The sequence below is a fragment of the Balaenoptera borealis genome (assembly GCF_965194805.1).
Source record: "Balaenoptera borealis genome assembly, chromosome: 16".
Taxonomy (NCBI): Eukaryota; Metazoa; Chordata; class Mammalia; order Artiodactyla; family Balaenopteridae; genus Balaenoptera; species Balaenoptera borealis.
In genome coordinates this window covers 17,165,587-17,184,181 of record NC_138872.1, presented here as the reverse complement: position 1 = coordinate 17,184,181, position 18,595 = coordinate 17,165,587, and the positions used below count along the sequence as shown (strand labels likewise).

General features: G+C 46.2%; 1 long non-coding RNA gene across 1 annotated transcript in view; it reads right to left on the bottom strand.

The window, feature by feature from the left end:
• Positions 1–8,082: 8,082 nt before the first annotated feature.
• LOC309614089 overlaps positions 8,083–18,595 on the bottom strand; it is a 164,176-nt gene continuing 153,663 nt past the window's right edge. The window contains exon 6 of the long non-coding RNA XR_014236005.1: positions 8,083–18,490. This is a non-coding gene — a long non-coding RNA (uncharacterized lncRNA). The remainder of the gene's footprint in view (positions 18,491–18,595) is intronic.

The window sequence follows — 18,595 nt, the reverse complement described above, 5'->3', positions numbered from 1 at the left end:
TTGTCATTTCATGCATAAGTTTATTTTTCCTGTGTACTTTGCAAGACTCCGCGTTTCACCGAGCCCTTATCTCCTCAGTCCAATTCCACAGACTGTTGGGTTGGAAAGAGCTCAAATCCATTCAGACCATTTCAGGGGCCGAGCTGTACCTGGGACAACTGCTTGTCATCGGCAGGGCAAAGACATGATCCCAACCCACAGCTGGGCTCACTGAGGCCTCTTTCTGATGGAGTGTCTGCTGGGCTCCCATGGCAGGGGTGGCCCGCTGTTCATCAAAATGCATCCCCTTCTGTGATATAGAGTTCTCCCTGAGGAGCACAGCCCAGCCAAGAACTACATTTCCCAGCTACCCTTGCAACTAGGTGAAGTCATGTGACCAGCTCCTTCCAATCACATTTGAGCAAAAGCGATTTGTGTTTCTCCTAGGCAAGGAGATTAAGAAGCAGATGTGCTTTCTCCACATTCTCTCTCTTCTTCTGCCTGGAGGCAGACCCTGGGGAATGGTGGACCCACGCGATGGAAGGAACTTGGGTACCCAAATGGTGAAAACACTCATATTAGGTTACAAAAATGATTGAGGTTATTTGTTACAGCAGCAAGAATAATCTGAACGAATATATCTCCCTTCCTGACCCCTGGCACCTTCAACCCCCCCCATGAAGAGAGGGTTGGAATCCCACTTTCTCCCTGAGAAAAACTGTAACATTCAGTTTCTCCCTATTGTGAGCTGACCTGACTCTCACAGCTGGGTTCTTGCCTTATCCCCGAATAGAACAACAGATTCCCCTCAAGACAGGGCTGACTGACCCCAGGCCATTTGGGACTGGCCGCTCAGACTTGGTTAACATCCCCCCACCCAGCTCTAGACTGAGATCTGTTTTAAATGGACAGTGACCTCAAATGTCAGGGGTGATACCCACCTATAACCCCACTCCCCCCAGTTCATGGGAACCACTGCCCAGCAACCTTGCTACTGAATTCTGTCCCTGGAATGGGTCCCTTTGATATTGGCACCAGCTAGGTTTGGGCCCAGAACCTCTAGCCTTGCTGGCGGGTTGATACCAGACCCTTGGGGGAAGAATGATATAACAAAAGGACAGTATAGACTCAGAAGAACCTCAAACCAAACTCATAATTTTCAGGATAAAGTTGGTACTCCTCTGTTAGTCCATGAGGCCCTCCGTGAGCTGCACTTGTGTCTTTCTCAGTCCTCCCCATTTGCTTTCCCCCAAACTTCCTCTTCCCATCCAACTAGACCACTTCTGCTACCCCAAGTATATGGTGCTACTTAGCTCCCTCCAGCCATGCACATGCTATTCCCTGCCTGCAGAATGCCCTTCTGACTTAAAATAGGAGTTCAGAGCCCAGCAGGGGATCACTGCTGTTTTTTGCCTACTCAGCATCCCTCCCTCTTCTAGAAATATAAACACATTGTGGGGAAACTTATCCATGAGGTTTAATTAGAGCCAACCCCACCATCTTTTCCAACAGAGAGGTGAGCATGAAATTGTGTGGGACTAATCCAGGAAACTCAATACTTAGCACTAGGAGAGATCAGGCCTCTTTAAAAGCTGCATGGAAGACATAAAGAGAGCTCTGGGCCTTCGGTGGTCATCTTGTCCCCACTCTATTTGAGAATGGAGCCAAGAAGTAAACCACAGAAGTGGGGTGAGAGGTGAAACTGAGTCATTGCTTGAGCCCCTTGATGTAGACAATGTTGATACCTTGCGCAGCTCCCCACTACCAGACTGTGTACTCATCTGTAAGTGTTGACTGTAATTGTGATTACTAACATCTCACAGTTGAAATCTTCAGAGAATTACCCTCAGCCAAAGAGAGTCACTTTGCCCTATTTCAGAGACACCACATAGCCAATGATGGACTAATATGGGAGTACAAAAGGCCAGGCCCCTTGCCTTAGAATGGGACAGCTCTGTGATTTTATTCACACTCCAGAGCTCCCCGTGGGGTCTGGCTGAAGCTCGATTCCTGCTGAAACAGCAGTCTTCTTGGCTCTTTCTTCTGTTCTATCCTGCTTACAGATTCACTCCCCTGCAACTCTTCTCCAGAGCATTCTCTCAAGAACTCACTTGCACAAGAATCCCCATTGCATGCTCTGCTTCTAAGGAACCTAACCTAAGACCCCTAGATCAAGCCATGCCTGAAGCTAGAACTATGGACTGCATAGCCCCAAGAGGCACAGATTCACTTTTTTACTTAAGCTGCTTGGAACTGAGTTTCTGACAGTTGTATTTGACCTCAGAGATCTACTAATTTAATGAAAAATAAACAATCATGCGGCATTCCTTATTCTCAATCTCATCTTCATCATCAACTGAGAGTGAGGTAAGCCTGTAGCCTGCTGGCTCCAGGCTAGCCCACGCACGCAGACACTCCCACACCCAACACCCCTGTGTTACCAACAGAAACTGTCATACCTCCCCACATGTCTTGGGAACTTTATTCAGTGTCTGATTCTAAAAAGGGTTGCCAGATCGGGCCAGATTTCAACTGCAATAAAAAGGACCAACTGCTTAGTCTCTCTCCAGTCTGTGCTGAATACAAATAAGGCTTGTATTTGTAATAAACGTTTAAAGAAAAACTGCTTCAGTTCCCGGCTTTAGAGAGTTGCACGCCTTTCAAGGATTCTTGCATCTGACTGTTACAATGCAGAGATTGCTGGCTATTTGGATCTGTCCTGAAACCCTCCAAGATGTTGGCACTGTACAGTATTAGAAAATTACGGTGTTTTGCTGCATGGCCACAAAAAGAAAGATTAAACACAAAGTGGGGTTTAATAAATAAAGTTGAAGGTTGCTGAGGAGAAGAACGAGGGCCCACTCTTCATTCCTATGGCCAAAGCCTTGAAAAGTCTCAAATGAATTACATACACCCCAAACTCCAGACCCACCCCTCCCTAGCCTTTCCAGTCCTTATCTCTTCAAGATGTGCTGCTGCAAGTGATACAGGTTTTAACTAGTGTTGTGGATTTCACTTGACATGAAGTATAGCTGAGACTTCTCATTCAATCAGTATATGTGCATTAAAGCTACAATTTAGGGAATTCCCTGGTGGTCCAGTGGTTAGGACTCTGAGTTTCCACTGCAGGGGGCACGGGTTCAATCCCTGTTTGGGAAACTAAGATCCCGCAAGCCACGTGGCATAGCCAAAAAAAAAAGCTACAGTTTAGTGAGACATGTCCCCAGTTCCTATAAAGTAGTTAAATCATTATTATCATCCCCATTTTACAAAAGAGAAATCCTGAGCACAGAGAGGTCAGACAACCTCCCCAGGGCCACACTGCCAGGAAGTGGCAGAGCTGAGATCCGAACAGAGGGCTCTCTGAATCCAAACCCTGTGTTCATGGAGCTATACTGCCTCATGTGTCAAAGAATATAACGTGGATTTAGCCTTTTTTTACTTTAAAAGTTTGATAACTTTTTATGGGACACTGTGAATAAAACTGATTTTTGTAGTAAAGATTTCCTTCTAAGATGAGCTTTTTAAAGTCATGGTGGCCAGGAGACTCCAGGGCCGGAGTCTGCTTCACTTTGTGGCTGGCAGGCAGGATGCGTGCTTGGGGTCCCCTACATGGTGCATGCTTGGAGACACAGGATCAGAGCCGAGCTGCCTCGTGACCTCAGACAGGGAGGCAGGGCCCACAGCTTCTGCCACCCCTGTGACATCCCTCTCTAAGCCCCTACTTCCTCATCTGGAAAATGGGGATCATAATGCCTTCCTGGGAGTCGTTTTAAGAGTTAAACAACATGGTGAACAGGCAAGACCTTAGCACAGGGTCTGGTATATAAAAGCAGCTCAGTCATGTTTGCTTCTGAATCTGAATGGATCCAACACATTCCATTTACAGATGAGGACACTGAGGCCCAGAGAGGGGCAGGGACTTGCCAAGATCACACAGCAAGTCTGGCTAGAAGCACTTCTGTCTCTAAGCCTAAGGCTGCTTCCCCTCCATCTTATGTCCTACATCCTGAATCTGGGGCAAAGTGGCTCTGTCTCCACTGGGTCACACTACAGGGTATGCTGATGCCTCCCTGGGAAGGTGGTACATGCACAGACCTCCTGCAGCTGACTTGTGTCTGAAGAAGACAAGCTAGCACAGGGGGGCAGGGGGCAGGGGCCTCCATGAGCAAGAATCTCCCTGCCTTCCTTCTTCTGGGTAGGGGCTCCGACTGCCTCCTGCCATGTGACCAGCTTACATGCCCCCTTCAACCTGAGCTGAGGGCAGGCACCTGGGTGGGGCTGGGGAGACAGGAGCAGGGCATCCCCCTTTGGGTGGCAGGGAGGGAGGGAGGCAAGCTGGCATCTCCCCGAGGCAGGGGCCAGTCAACCGACACTAAACAGGCCACTTCACCCGGAAGCCCCGGACGTCCCGTGAGACACACAGCCCCTGGCTCCTTCACACATTTTCATCATTTTTTCAAACCAGATTGTCCATGGGTCTGAGCCCAAGGGGAGTCACAACCCTCAACCCCTGTTCCACAGGCGCTGCCCAAGTAGGGTTCACGGAATCCACACCTTCCCGCTCCATCTCCACCATCCTCTGCTCCACCATCCCGGCTCAGATCTAATCTCATTCCTGACTAAACTTTCTCTTCCTTCCATTTATAATCGTGCGCAGGGATGTGAGTTTTGGAGCCCCGTATAAATATGTGCTTTAGAATTAAACTGGTTCAGCAGTTCTCGACAATGATTTCTCAGAAATTAAGCCCGGACAATTTGTTTGGCTGGAGCAGAACATCTGAAACATGCGTGATGGAAAGGCGGTGAACGTGCCCAGAGCCAAGCGGCTTCGTGAACGTCCGCTACTCGGGGGCCGCGAGGCTCCGCGGGAACATGCTGCCCCCTGGCCGCGCTCGGGGTTAGTGCCGCCCGGAGCTTGGGATTTCACACACCCTCCAGGAAACAAGACGTCCCAGCTCCTGGGCACCTACTATGCGCGAGCCCCGCCCCCGAGAGCGCATCCCTTCACTCTGAGCAGACCCTGGAGCTCCAACAGGTGGAAGTAAACCTGTGAACGAGGAAAAGAGGTGGGATCGATTTTTTTTTTTTTTTAATCGATGTGTCTGGGAGAGCAGGCTCTGTGCAGCAAGAGATTAAATAGGAATGCAGTACTGAAGCATGCTACGGCACGGAGGAACCTCAAAAACATTACCCGAAGTGAAAGAAGCCAGACACAAAAGGCCATATAGGTATGATCCCATTTATATGAAATGTCCAGAATAGGCAAATCCCTAGAGACAGAAAGCAGATTAGTGGTTGCCAGGGGCTGGGGGGAGGGAGGATGGGGAGTGATTACTAGTGGGGTTTCCTTTTGGGATGATGAAAATGTTTCGGAACCAGGTAGAGGTGATGGGTGTACAACACTGAATGAACATAATACCACGGAATTATACACTTCAAAATGGTTAAAATAATACATCTTATATTATGCGTACTTTACCACAATAAAGAAAGAGATCACAAAAGAACCTCAACTCTCATGTCTCGCCCTGAGTCCCTGCCCATGCCCCACCTCGAAGTTCTTCTGGACATTTCTGAGCAGCCCCAGAGGGTGTTCTTTGCTACCCTGGGGTGTCTGCCAATCCCCTCTTCCGGGGCCAGGCTGGCTGCATCGAGCCATCTGCACCTGCCCAGGGCTCGCCCAGCTCCACCTGGCTCTGTGGGGCATCTGACGTGGGAGGGGGCTGTCGGTTTAGTGTCGGTTGACTGGCCCCTGCCTCTGGGAGATGCCAGCTTGCCTGCCTCCCCCTGCCACCCAAATGGTGCTGTCTGCACAGACAACATCAGCTCCACGCCCTGCAGGAGCTATCGGCATGAAAGCTGCAGACGCCAGGCACCCCAGCCCGCAGGCTTTCCAAGTGGTCTTAGTACAGCTTACCTTTCCAGAAAGCCTAGGAATGGCCCAAGAGCGGGGCTGGGGTCCTGCTCAGTGACAGACACTGCGTTGGGCTCAGAAGCTCCTCTCTGGTTTGGTCCACCATCTCCAAGCCAGACTTGTGGATCTGGAACACAGCTTCCCAGGGCATCCTAGAACCCTTGTGTTGATAGCACCCTGGCGGCCTACCCCCACCCCCATCTTCTGGACACATTGAATCCCAGGTGCTTGCTCCATGTGTTCAGCTCAAGTCTATCATTTAATCCTCATGCATATATGAAGCACAGATTATTCTTTCCATTTTATTGCTGGTGAAACTGAGGCTCAAAAAATAATAATAAGAGCCACACAGGAAGTCAGTGCCTGGTCTGTCCAACTTGTCCCCAGACCCTAGCTGCCTCTAGGGGCTGGATTCCTATAACACAGCAGGGATCAGAGTCAGAGAGCCCCGCAAGAGCCATGGAGGACCTCTTCCGCCAGCCTGGGAGCTCTGAGAGGGCAGGCAGTGGGCAGATTCACCTTTGGTGCCCAAGGCCAAGCACAGAGCCCCTGAGGTGCAAACAGCAGTCAGTGCTGGCTCAGATTAACTGGGCACTGGCCCCCACTGAGGCTGAGATGACAGAACTGGCCTGGAAAATGACAACTGACCTGAATCTGTGCTTAGAACTTGAGATAAACGTTGGAGGTTGGGCATCTTACCTGCTTCATTTTTCTCTCTCTCTCTCTTTTAGGCTCTGGTACTGCATCTCGCTCTCTCTCGCTCTCTCTCTCTCTCACACACACACACACATCCACTGTCAGCTTTCCAGATAATCGTTACAGAACAAGGCATTCACCTCGATGGTCCCCTACGTGCTCCCCACGCACTGCAACCTGGAACAGTCTAACTGTTCTAAAAGGGGCTGGAGAATTGCTCAGAATCCTGGGATTCAGCCTTAAACTGTTACGATTAATTTTCGCCCACACTCATTGAGTGACAGAATCAGGTTTCAGGAAGGTCTTGCCAGGTAGGGGTGGTGGGCCAAACCTAACAATGGAATTCAGAAAACTACGAACCCCACACTCGGTTCATACACTGTTCATGGATCAAAGGACCAGGTGTGACATTAAGTGGATTCATGGTGTGACTTGAACGTGTCTTATTTTATGCTGGGCCACATGAACACAAGTGTAGTGCTAGGACAAGGGAGGTGAGAGGGCCCATCTCCCACACATTGTCCAGAGCCTGCTGAGGTCCTGTGAATAGAGTTCTGTACCCACTTCCAAGAGGAGCAAACTGGAATCTTTCTAGACGGGTCAGCCCCTTACTCTTTCCCTCAAATGACTCTGGATCTTCTTTCATCCACACTCAACTTCTGGCATCATCGCATCCTCAGACTCCCAAGAGAGAAACAACAGAAGGAACTCTGGCCTTGGCCACCTCCCTCACCTGCCATATCTGTGTAACCAAGCTCCATCCGTTCTACCTCCTGAACACCTCCTCTGCCCTCCCTCTTTCCAGCCCATCTATATCTTACCTCGACATGTCCAGTAGCCTCCTACCTGGTTCCCTGCCCTGCCTCATTGTCCCTTCTTCATACTATGTTTAACTCCCTTGTCCCATGCCCCTGAAGGTCACCTCTGGCACCAACCACGCACAGGATACAGTCCAAACAGCCCAGTGTGACACTCTCTTGCCAAACCTCCCGGCCTCCTGTCTCTCCCTCTCTGCCTCATCATGTCCTAATCTCATGCTGGGGAATCCATCTTTCTTCTTCGTCTTTGAAGGTGCCATTCCCTCTGACAAAAGCACCACTGATCTCCTGTTTCCCACCGGTAGAACTCCTATTCACCCTTCAAGGTCAGGCTCAGCCCTCCCTTCACAAGCAGAGTGGTCCCTCTCTCTTCCAGGCTCGTGAAGCTCCTGTGTTACCGTTATCACACTACCCCGGACCTGTGGATGCATCTCTCTCCTCCCCTGGACTCTGAGATCCTTGAGGACAGGCTCTGCGTCCCATTCATCTCATAACCCCCTGCACCTAGCGCTGAGCCTTGTGCACAGTACTCATCAGCATGTTCTTAGAATGAAGAGATGCATGGATGGATGCATGGTGGGTGCATGGACGTGTGGCTGGGTTCATGGACGCATGGACAGACGACCACTATGTCTGTGATCAGCCACCTCTGTCCACCTGCCGCTCAATGAGCACAGGCTCCAGAATGGACATGAGTTGAGGGTGTGAATCTGCCATCCCCTTTGTTGGTCTCTGTTCCCTTGAACCTTTCAAGTGTGGGCAACTCTCTGCATGGATTAGGATTCCACGGTTTGAAGAAACGTGTTTCTTCATCCAAGGTCCTTGAACCGGCGACCTCTTCCAGCCCTGGAGGAAGAACAGTTGTGTTGGATTCACCCAGAGGCTTTATTCTGGTCTGCACTGAGAGACCTTCCTAAGAGGTCATAGCAGGTTGGGTCATAGCAGTCTCTGAGACAAGAGAGTAGAAAATGTTCCTGGGTCGCTCCCCACGAAGGCAGCAGGTCTGAACGGAGAGAGAAGCTAGATGCAATAAAAAGCCTCAGCTGACTCCATGGGCTGCTTTGAAGATGGCCCTTCAGAGTTGTTCCAAGTTAGGATTCCATCTACACTTGTCAGTACAGGCTGTCCTGGGCAGGGGACATGACCTAGAGGGAGGTGACTGTCTTCAGCCGATGCAGTCCTGCAGAGCACCAACAGCCCAGGACAAGGTAGCCCACAGCACCCACAGCAGCCGGGGGTAAGTCCTTCAGTCCTGCATGGGGATCTGGGCAGCACGTCAGAGCACCCCCAACCATCCACATGGCTACCTTCACGCTCCTATGAGCCCTGCTAACGGCACGCCTGCACATTGCTCAGCACCCTCACCCCGGTGTCAAATCTCCTGTCCCCCAGAGAATGCTCCCAACTCAATAACCTCGGTGATCCAGCCCTGTATTTCTCTCTCTTGACCCAGCGCTCTCACAACTCAGTCCCATACGTACTCCCCGGGCTCCCCGGGGCACATGCTTACTAGGTCCTGCAGCATCTTTGGGGGCATACAGATCTTCCTTGACTTATGATGGGGTTATGTCCACATAAACCCATTGTGAGTTCAAAATGCATTTAATACACGTAACCTACTGAACATCATAGCGTAGCCTAGCCCACCTTAAACATGCTCAGAACATTTACATTAGCCTACAGCTGGGCAAAATCATCTAACACGAGGGCTATTTTATGATAAAGTGCTGAATATCTCATGTAGTGTATTGAATACTGTACTGAAAAAGAAGGACAGAATGGTTGACTGGGGGCTGCCCAGCGTCAGGAGAAAGGATCGGACACTAGATCACTAGCCCCGGGAAAGATCAAAATTCAGAATTCGAAGTACAGTCTCTCATGAATGCATATGGCTTTTGCACCACTGTAAAGTCAAAAAAATAGTCTTAGCAGTCGGGGACTGTCTGTGTTCTATTTCCTCCATCACCAGGCATAGCACATCCCCACTGGGTTAAGTTGAGACTTAACCCTAGTTGTGGCCTCTGGCCAGGAGGGGAGGTGGGGGCAGATCCTGAGAGGCACAGGAGGCCTTGCAGGAGGCTTCCGCATCATCTTCAGGCAGGATGGGGCGGGGGGCAGTGCTAGTGGTCACTTCTGCAGACTCAGATAGTTTAGGGGAATCTGGGAGTTCAAGATTCTGGGGGTGTATCCACACAAATGTTCCTGTCCCATGTATCAGAGGGACTCAGATGGGACTAAGCTGGAAATCTGCTGCTGCTGTCGTGATGCAGCCCTGGGCCTGGGCCTGGGCCTCAGCTTTCTCTGTCGTCAGCTTTAGGAGACGGGAGTTCCTTTCCTTGTTACCAAGGAGGGCCTCTGGTTTTCACACCTTGCTCTTATTTGCCCATTCATCACTCAAAGTCTTTCCTTATCTGTTTCCAATGTGTCCACTGAGCTTAGCAGCAGCCGTCCAATTCCTCTGAGTTTATGGATACCATTTGTCCCCATTTCTCGAATTCCTGATACCTTGCATCACCTGGTGCTTTCCCTTCCTCGGAATACCATCCCAGCTCACCACTGGTGAAAGTTTTCACTCAGTCGCTGCTACCTCATGTCAGGGGCTCTCCAAGCCTCACCTACTACAATCCTTATTGCCAGCTGGACAGCAGGTGATCCAACTCCAAAATCCCATCTTCACACTTGCTTTCTCAGACCACTCCTTGTACCATCTGTCCCAGTTTAGGTGCCTCAAGCAGTGGATTCTGAGATGGAGCTGAGGGCACAGGCTCTAATTCTCATGCTCTGCCTCCAGACCCTGGGTAGATTAGTCAAGATTAAATTAGCTACTGTAAGATATTTATACATAGTAGCTCAAACCCACTAAAAATTTATTTTTCTGCACATAAGAATAAAAGAGGTGTTTTGGATCAGTGGATGGCTCTCCTCCAAGTGGTGATTCAAGGATCCAGCCTTCTTTTCTTTTGTGGATAGAAACCATCTTCATGGGACTTCCCTGGTGGCGCAGTGGTTAAGAATCCACCTGCTAATGCAGGGGTCACAGGTTCGAGCCCTGGTCCGGGAAGATCCCACATGCCGCGGAGCAACTAAGCCCGTGCGCCACAACTACTGAGCCCGCGCTCTAGAGCCCGCGAGCCACAACTACTGAGCCCACGTGCCACAACTACTGAAGCCCGCATGTCTAGAGCCCATGCTCGGCAACAAGAGAAGCCACCGCAATGAGAAGCTCGCACAAGGCAATGAAGAGTAGCACCTGCTCCCTGCTCACCACAACTAGAGAAAGCCCGAGCGCAGCAACGAAGATCCAACACAGCCAAAAAAAAAAAAAAAAGAAACCATCTTCATCATGTAGCTTCCAAGATAGTCATGCTCCCCTGTAGGGCATAAATGGAATGAGCATGGAGGACACAGATGGGAGGTTTTTATGGGCCTGGCCTGGAAGTGGTACCTATCGCTCCGTTAACATTCCATCGGCTAGAATAAGTTGCATGGTCACACCCAGCTGGAAAAGAGCTTGGGAAACATGATCTAGCTATGTGCCCAGAAAGAAAAGAGAACTGGCTGGGCAAACAGCAAGCCTCTGTCTGTAACATTCAAGAAGCTGAAACTTTCCATTCTGGTATGAAACTAGAGTAACGTTAGGGATCTTGCTCTGACCTCAATTCAGCAATTATGCTAAAGTCATGTGAAGTCATATGAAGTCATTCCAAAACTCTTGGTTTTAAATGCCAGCTTCTCTATTTGCAGTCTAGACCTTCCAGATCCCAAATCCTTCTCTAAGCTTCCCACTAAAGCCTCCCTTACTGTACCCATCACGTGACCAAGAGCATCAACTACAAATAACATAAGTAAGATTTAGCCCAACCGCAGAGGAGGAAGACGTGATGAAATTTTGGCTCAAGACCCAAGCAGCATCCTTATCTCCAGGAGAAAACCACAATAGCTTATTTCTTTACTTCTTCAGTCTCTTACAGGAGCTATGACAGTTTCTTACAATTATTTTTAAGATGCAAACACTCCAAGGATCAGCAGTGGACAAGTTAATGAGAAATACAATTGTTGCTGTTAGAAGTAAAGAGCTGATTGTGGTGAAATGTGAAGAAATTATTGCATTTATCTGGGGTTTGTCAGTTCAAGTACAGGAAGTTAATGTTGGGGAAACAGAAATGGTCTTTGAACCAAGTGAATAATGCAGCTGCTTCTTCCTGCTATTTTTTATAACTGTTATTGAATTAAATACGCATAAGTTCAAATGCCCCTAAGATAATGCATTGAGAATACCTTCTGGGAATAAGTCATACTACTTGCATTTTGAGATGCCAATTTAAGCCTACCTATTTAAATCCCTTTCCTCCAGTCTGTCGATGGAAATGAACAAAGAAATCTAGAAATTTGTTAAAGGGGAAGAATCTATCTTCATGTTAGAAAACAAGGCTGGTGCTCTCAACAAGCCAAAATATTCATGGAATGTCTATGGGACATAGTATAGGTAGCATCAGATCAAGGAAAATACTGTCCACTCACAATGCAAAATAAGCAAAGGAAAAAACCCATCCAGAAAGTAGGCAGGGTAGATCTCTGGTAGAAACAGAGTCCCTACTTTCTCCCCCCACCAAAAAAGAAAGAAAGAAAGAAAGAAAGAAACTCTCAGAGTGTTGGCAGCTAGAGATAAAGGTGAGATGTGAGATGTTAGGCAAAGAGCAAATTTTAACCCCATTAAGAGGTATGGGTACACAACAAGTGTAGAGGAAGTGCAGAGCACAGGCATTGTCAGGGTCCTGCCTGTGTCATCTCGGCACTTCTTTCCCTGAGTGCCGGGCTGACTTCCAACACCACAACCAGCATTGTTCTACCTGAGGCCTCTCTCTGACCACCAGGGCCAACTCGGTCCATGTAAGGTAAACCAGAAGGATCAAGTCCCTGGAAGCTGGGTATATATAAATACCTCTGCTCCCTCACCTCTCAGGCAGGATAACTCTGAGGCACATGCTCTCCACTGGTTCCCAGAGTTCCCTGGTGGGAATGAGCTGCAGGTGGCCCTAGAGGTAACCTGCTTGGTTATGCACCTTGTATTGGCTGCCTTTCCTTCCCTAACTCACTCCTTCACTTCCCGTGTCAGGTGTGTCCTGAAGTTACCGTTCAAATAAACTACTTGCACTTAAGTTTTCATCTCAGGATCTAGGGAAACCCACACTGAACAGGGAGTTAACTCCAGACCTTCTGAAGGTGTGGGTGGTGGGTTAAATCAAGTGCAGTCATTGCCACAGTGGGGTCCTAGAGTGGGCAGCAGAGCCCATGAGGGATAAGGGCCATTGTCTTAGCTAATGTCAAACTAATATGAACATAGGAAAGGATCCACCCAGTGGGGGCACCCCTTTAAATGCCTTCACCCCACCATACATACACACACACACACACACACACACACACACAACTAGACTCTACTTCTCTCTCTCTCTGGGGAACATTTGAGCAGAGACCCTTACAATATCTGACAGAACCCATCTCAGTCTTAGACAAACATGAATCTCTCAGTGAATGAGAAAATAAAGAAAAATCACCTATTGTAAGAAAAGATTTGGGGGTGAAAACAACAGCCCAATTCTGCAGATGTTTTCCTGAATCTACAGTTGAGAAACCATTAGGAAATCTCTCCTAAATGTATGCAATAGGATCCAAAAACACATGGCAAGATGTTAACACTAGGGGAATCTGGATGAAGGGGATATGTAAACTGTAATATTGAATATCTTTGCACCTTTTCTGTAAATCTAAAATAAAATATAAAAACAAGGCAAGACTAAACAAAACAAACATGGCATCTATGAAGGAAAACCTCTGAAATCAGAAAATACTTTCAGTAGGAGAAGCAAATGTGATGATTAAAATATCTAAATGTAGTGGAGGCCAAACAATGGATTTAGATACCACCAAAATCTAAATTAGTCATTTGGAAGATCAGTGTGAGTAAGTGATTTCCTCAAACTGAGAGGAAAGGGAGGAAAAGATGAATATGATGAGATAAGACAGGAGAAATGGAGAATGAATCCTGAAGGCTCAGTTAAGCTCCAATTTGGAATTCTACAAGGAGTGAACAGGACAGATGGAGGAGAAGCAATAATGAAGGAAATAACAGAAGGAAAATTCCCTCAAATGTAAGCAATGGACCAGCTCCCGAGGATGGTAAGTGAGTAAGCGCTGGCAGGAAAACCTGCAGTGAGCAGTGCCATGGACAGGGGCCGAAGCTCAGCCCCCAGGCCATGCCTGAGCCCCTTGGCATCTGCCCAGGAGGACATGGCAAAGAAGAAATGCAAAAAGCACTGACTTGTCTGCAGTTGCAACACAACAAATCCAAGCTATGGAAAAGTCCAAGATGCCTGGCATTGCTCCTGGTGACCTGAGCATTTGCATAGTTCCAGGACATCTGAGGAGAGCAGCGAGGAATCCTGCTGAGCAGGTCTGCACAGCTCTGGGAAATAAACAAAGCTAAGGCAGCCTTGAAGGGGATTTTTCCTAAGGGTGGGGATGGGGGTTAGAGTTAGGTCCCAACGCCATGTTTTCTCATACCCTCCCAGTTTCCCTGCCTCCCAATGCCTTCCCCCACCTCTGCCACCCCATCCCTCTCCCTATCCAGGCTGGAAAGCTCAAATGACTTTGGACTCATCCTGTTAGCCCTCGGGTTTATTTGGTCTCCAGATGATGAATTGTTATGATTGGCATCTTCATCCATATATATGGATATGACTAACTGAGATTTTGTCGGTATCTAAATCCAGTGTTTGGCCTCCACTATATTTAGATATTTTAATCATCATATTTGCTTCTCCTACTGAAAGTATTTTCTGATTTCAGAGCTTTTAATTTATAGATGCCATATTTGTTTTGTTTAGTCTTGTTTTTATATTTTATTTTAGATTTACAGAAAAGGTGCAAAGATATTCAATATTACAGAGTTTCCATATCCCCTTCATCCAGATTCCCCTAGTGTTATATACATATATATGTCCTATCCTCTCCATCCTCACAGCCTCAACCCAAGTCCAAGCCCTTGGACTATTTAACAATATCCCACCCACATGGTCTTCATGCTTCCAACCTAAGAAACTCAATAGCCCAACACTTGGACCAAACCAGGTGTTGCAAACTCAGATGCCCACATCTGAGTGGGCATGTGTGAAGCAAGCAGGGTTGACAATAGGGAGTAGTGGAGTCTGTAGTAAACTGGAGAGTAAGTGCTCTGTCCAAAGGGAACAGTCATTACTCACCTCCAGCCTCTTGTTTCCCATGGGAACATTGACACAGAGAGCCAGATCTTCAAGTTTTTAAAGAAAAAACAGAAGTTCAGACTATTTTGGTGATAGCTCCTAGTTTTTAAAAGTTGGCAATTAATTCAATATTTAAACACTCTGAGACTCTTAAAATCTGTTTTGGTCTCTGATGTATCTATAATACCTAGTCCTTGAAATTATACTTGAAAGTTAAATGTTGCACCGATGCTGACAGACAAGCAGGCATTCAATCTGCAAATTCTGCATCGAAGAATCTTGTCTAATCTTCATACAATGGAGTGGATATTATCATTTGTGCTTTAGAGATGAGGAAACTGAGCTCAGAGAGGACAAGACACTTGCCCAAAGTCACGCAGCCAGTGCCGGTGCTGCAATTTAGATCCAGCTCTCTCCGACCACGCTACGCCACTCAGGAAAGCAGGGCTTCTGAGTTCTGGTCCCAGCTCTGTCCCCATCAACCTGTAAGTTCTTGGAAAAGCCATCTTCAACACATCCTTGTCCCACAAACCTACACTGAGCCTCTCTAAGTTCCCCGTTTGGTTTCCCTTAGTTTTTCTACCACTAGCCCAATCTCATTCTCTTCCCCTGAACTCTGAAATGGCCTCCTATTTGGTCTCCCTGCCTCCATTGCCTCTCCCTTCATTAGTGTCTCTAGAATCCTGCCAAATATTATGCCCTCAAAGTCTTACAAGACTTTCAAGAGAGGTAAAGGCCACACTCCAAGGCCTATACTTGAGTTCCCTTCATATCTAGTCTGACCCACCTCTCAACCACTACTGCCCCAAGTGTTCCACAGCCAAGCTCTCCAAACCTCTCACCATTCCCTAAATGCACCGTGTTTTCACACCTCTTTGCCTTTACTAGGCTGTTCTCTCACCTACAGTACTTTTGCTTCAGAGAAATTTGGAGAACTCCTATTCAGCTGTAAAGAACTGGCTTAAATGATCCGCTAAGCGAGAATATCCCTAAGACTTTCAGGGTCATCCACAGCTTTCCCAGTGGCCTCCTAGTCCCTTTTAATGCTTCCAGCAGAGCAGCATACCTCACCTTGTGTCACAGTCATGCACTCATCTATCTGCGCCCGCAACTAGATGGCTCTTTGTCTTCTTCCATATGACTGTCCCATGTCTAGTGAAGCCCTGTCTTTCAACATGGATTTAACAAATAACTTGTAAATGAACAGTTACAGCTTTACCCTCAGCAGACACATGGAAGAGAGGAATAAAATATATTTTATAAGTTATTTAGTTCTTTCAACAACCCTACAAGTCTGTAATTAATATCCATTTTACCAAAGAGGAAATTGACACTCACGGAGGTAAATATGCCCAAGATGTTGTAGCTAGTAAGTGGCAGAGCCAGAATTTCAATCCATGTCTGTGAGCTTCTAAAATGCTCACTGTGTTCATGATACCATATTTCCCTCCCATGGCAGCCCTTTAAATATTTCCTTGGAGTCTTCTTTTCATCTGGTTCAGCAATCTGAGGTCTTTTAGCTGCTGGTGATATGTTACAGTCATGATTCATCATCACCTTGAAGATGGTGAAAAAGTTCACCATGGTTCATACTGTTGATTTGATTCCCACACCTGACCTTCTCCTCTGTTTCACCCAAGGCCCAGGCAATGTGGCTTCCCCAGGCAAATACTACTGGTTTTAATGGAGATTTGAAGAAAGAATGCAGAGAGCTCCATTTACCCCTGTCTTCTTCACCAAGAAGAAACATTAGAAAAATGCATATCAACAGAGATAGAGTCACAGATGTAGAAAACAAACTTATGGTTACCAGGGGGAAAGGAGGGGAGGGATAAATTGGGAAACTGGGATTGACATATACACACTACTATATACAAAATAGATAACTAATAAGGGCCTATTACGTAGTACAGGGAACTCTACTCAGTACTCTGTAATGACCTATATGGGAAAAGAATCTAAAAAGAGTGAATATATGTATACGTATAACTGATTCACTTTACCATACACCTGAAACTAACATAACATTGTAAATCAATTATACTCCTATAAAATTTTTTTTAAAAAACATAGGCCAAAGGCCATAAATAAATGTTTGATATAATGTAATAAATAAATAAATGAATAAAATAAAAATGCATATCCCTATGACCATCTTCTTTAAAAACAGATGATAGGATTTGCCTGTTCTGTACATTTTATAACATGGATTCATAAAATGTGTGGCCTTTGTGTCTTTCCAGGGGATGGGGGGCGGGAGGAATGGAGAGGTACAGGGTTTCTTGTGGGGGGGTGATAAAAGTGTTCTGGAATTAGATAGTGGTAATGGTTGCACAATCTTCTGAATATACTAAAAGCCACTGAACTGTATGTCTTTTTTTATTGTGGTAAAATATATATAAGATAAAATTTACCAGTTTAACCACTTTTAAGTGTACAGTTCAGGGGCATGAAGTGCATTCATCCCCATCCATCTCCAGAATTTTTTCATCTTCCCCAACTGAAACTCTGTACACATTCAAAACAAAATCCCCAATCCCCCCTCCTTCTAGTCCCTGGCAACCACCATTTTACTTTCTATCTCTATGACTTTGACTCCTCTAGGTACTTCATGTAAGTGGAATCATACAATATCTGTCTTTTTGTATCTGGCTTATCTCACTTAGCATAACGTCTTCAAGGTTTATATATGTTGTAGCATGTGTCAGAATTTCTTCCCTTTTTAAGGCTGAATAATATTCCACTGTATGGATACATCACAGTTTGTTTATCCATTCATCCATAGATAGACATTTGGGTTGTTTCCACATCTTAGCTATTGTGAATAATGGTGCTATGAACATTGCTGTACAAATATCTGTCCCAATGCCTACTTTCAATAATTTTGGATATATAATCCCAGAAGTGGAATTGCTGGATCATATGGTAATTCTATGTTTAATTTTTTAAGGAACAACCATACTCTTTTCCTGAATCATACATTTTTAAACAGTGAATTCTATGGTATGTGGATTATATCTCAATTTTTTTTAAGTTTAAGCAATACAGAAGAAGTGATGTGAAATGTCCTATAAGACCGCTAGCCTGGGCTCTTTAAATCCTACTCCTGGGCATATATCTGGAGAAAACCATAATTCAAAAAGATACATGCACCCCAATATTCATTGCAGCACCATTTACAATAGCTAAGACATGGAAGCAACTTAAATGTCCATCGACAGAGGAATGGATATAGAAGATGTGGTACATATCTACAATGAAATATTACTCAGCCATAAAAAAGAATGAAATAAAGCCATTTATAGCAACATGGATAGACCTAGAGATTATCATACTAAGTAAAGTAAATCAGACAGAGAAACACAAATATCATACATTACTTATAAATGGAATCTTTTTTTTAAAAATGATACAAATGAACTTATTTACAAAACAGAAATAGACTCACAGGCTTCAAAAACAAACTTATGGTTCCCAAAGGGGAAATGTGGTGGGAGGGATAAATTAGGAGTTTGGGATTAACATATACACACTACTTTATGTAAAACAGATAATCAGCAAGGACCTACTGTATAGCACAAGTAACTTTATTCAATATTCTGTAATAACCTATATGGGAAAAGAATCTGAAAAAGGATGGATATATGTATATGTATAACTGAATCACTTTGCTGTACACCTGAAACTAACACAACATTGTAAATCAGCTATACTCCAATATAAAATAAAAATTAAATTTAAAAAAACCTTTATGGTCATGAAAAATCAAAAAGTGTAGGGAGAAGGTTGTAGATTAAAAAAGAATAAAGAGGGCTTCCCTGGTGGCGCAGTGGTTGAGAATCTGCCTGCCAATGCAGGGGACACGGGTTCGAGCCCTGGTCTGGGAAGATCCCACATGCCGCGGAGCAACTGGGCCCGTGAGC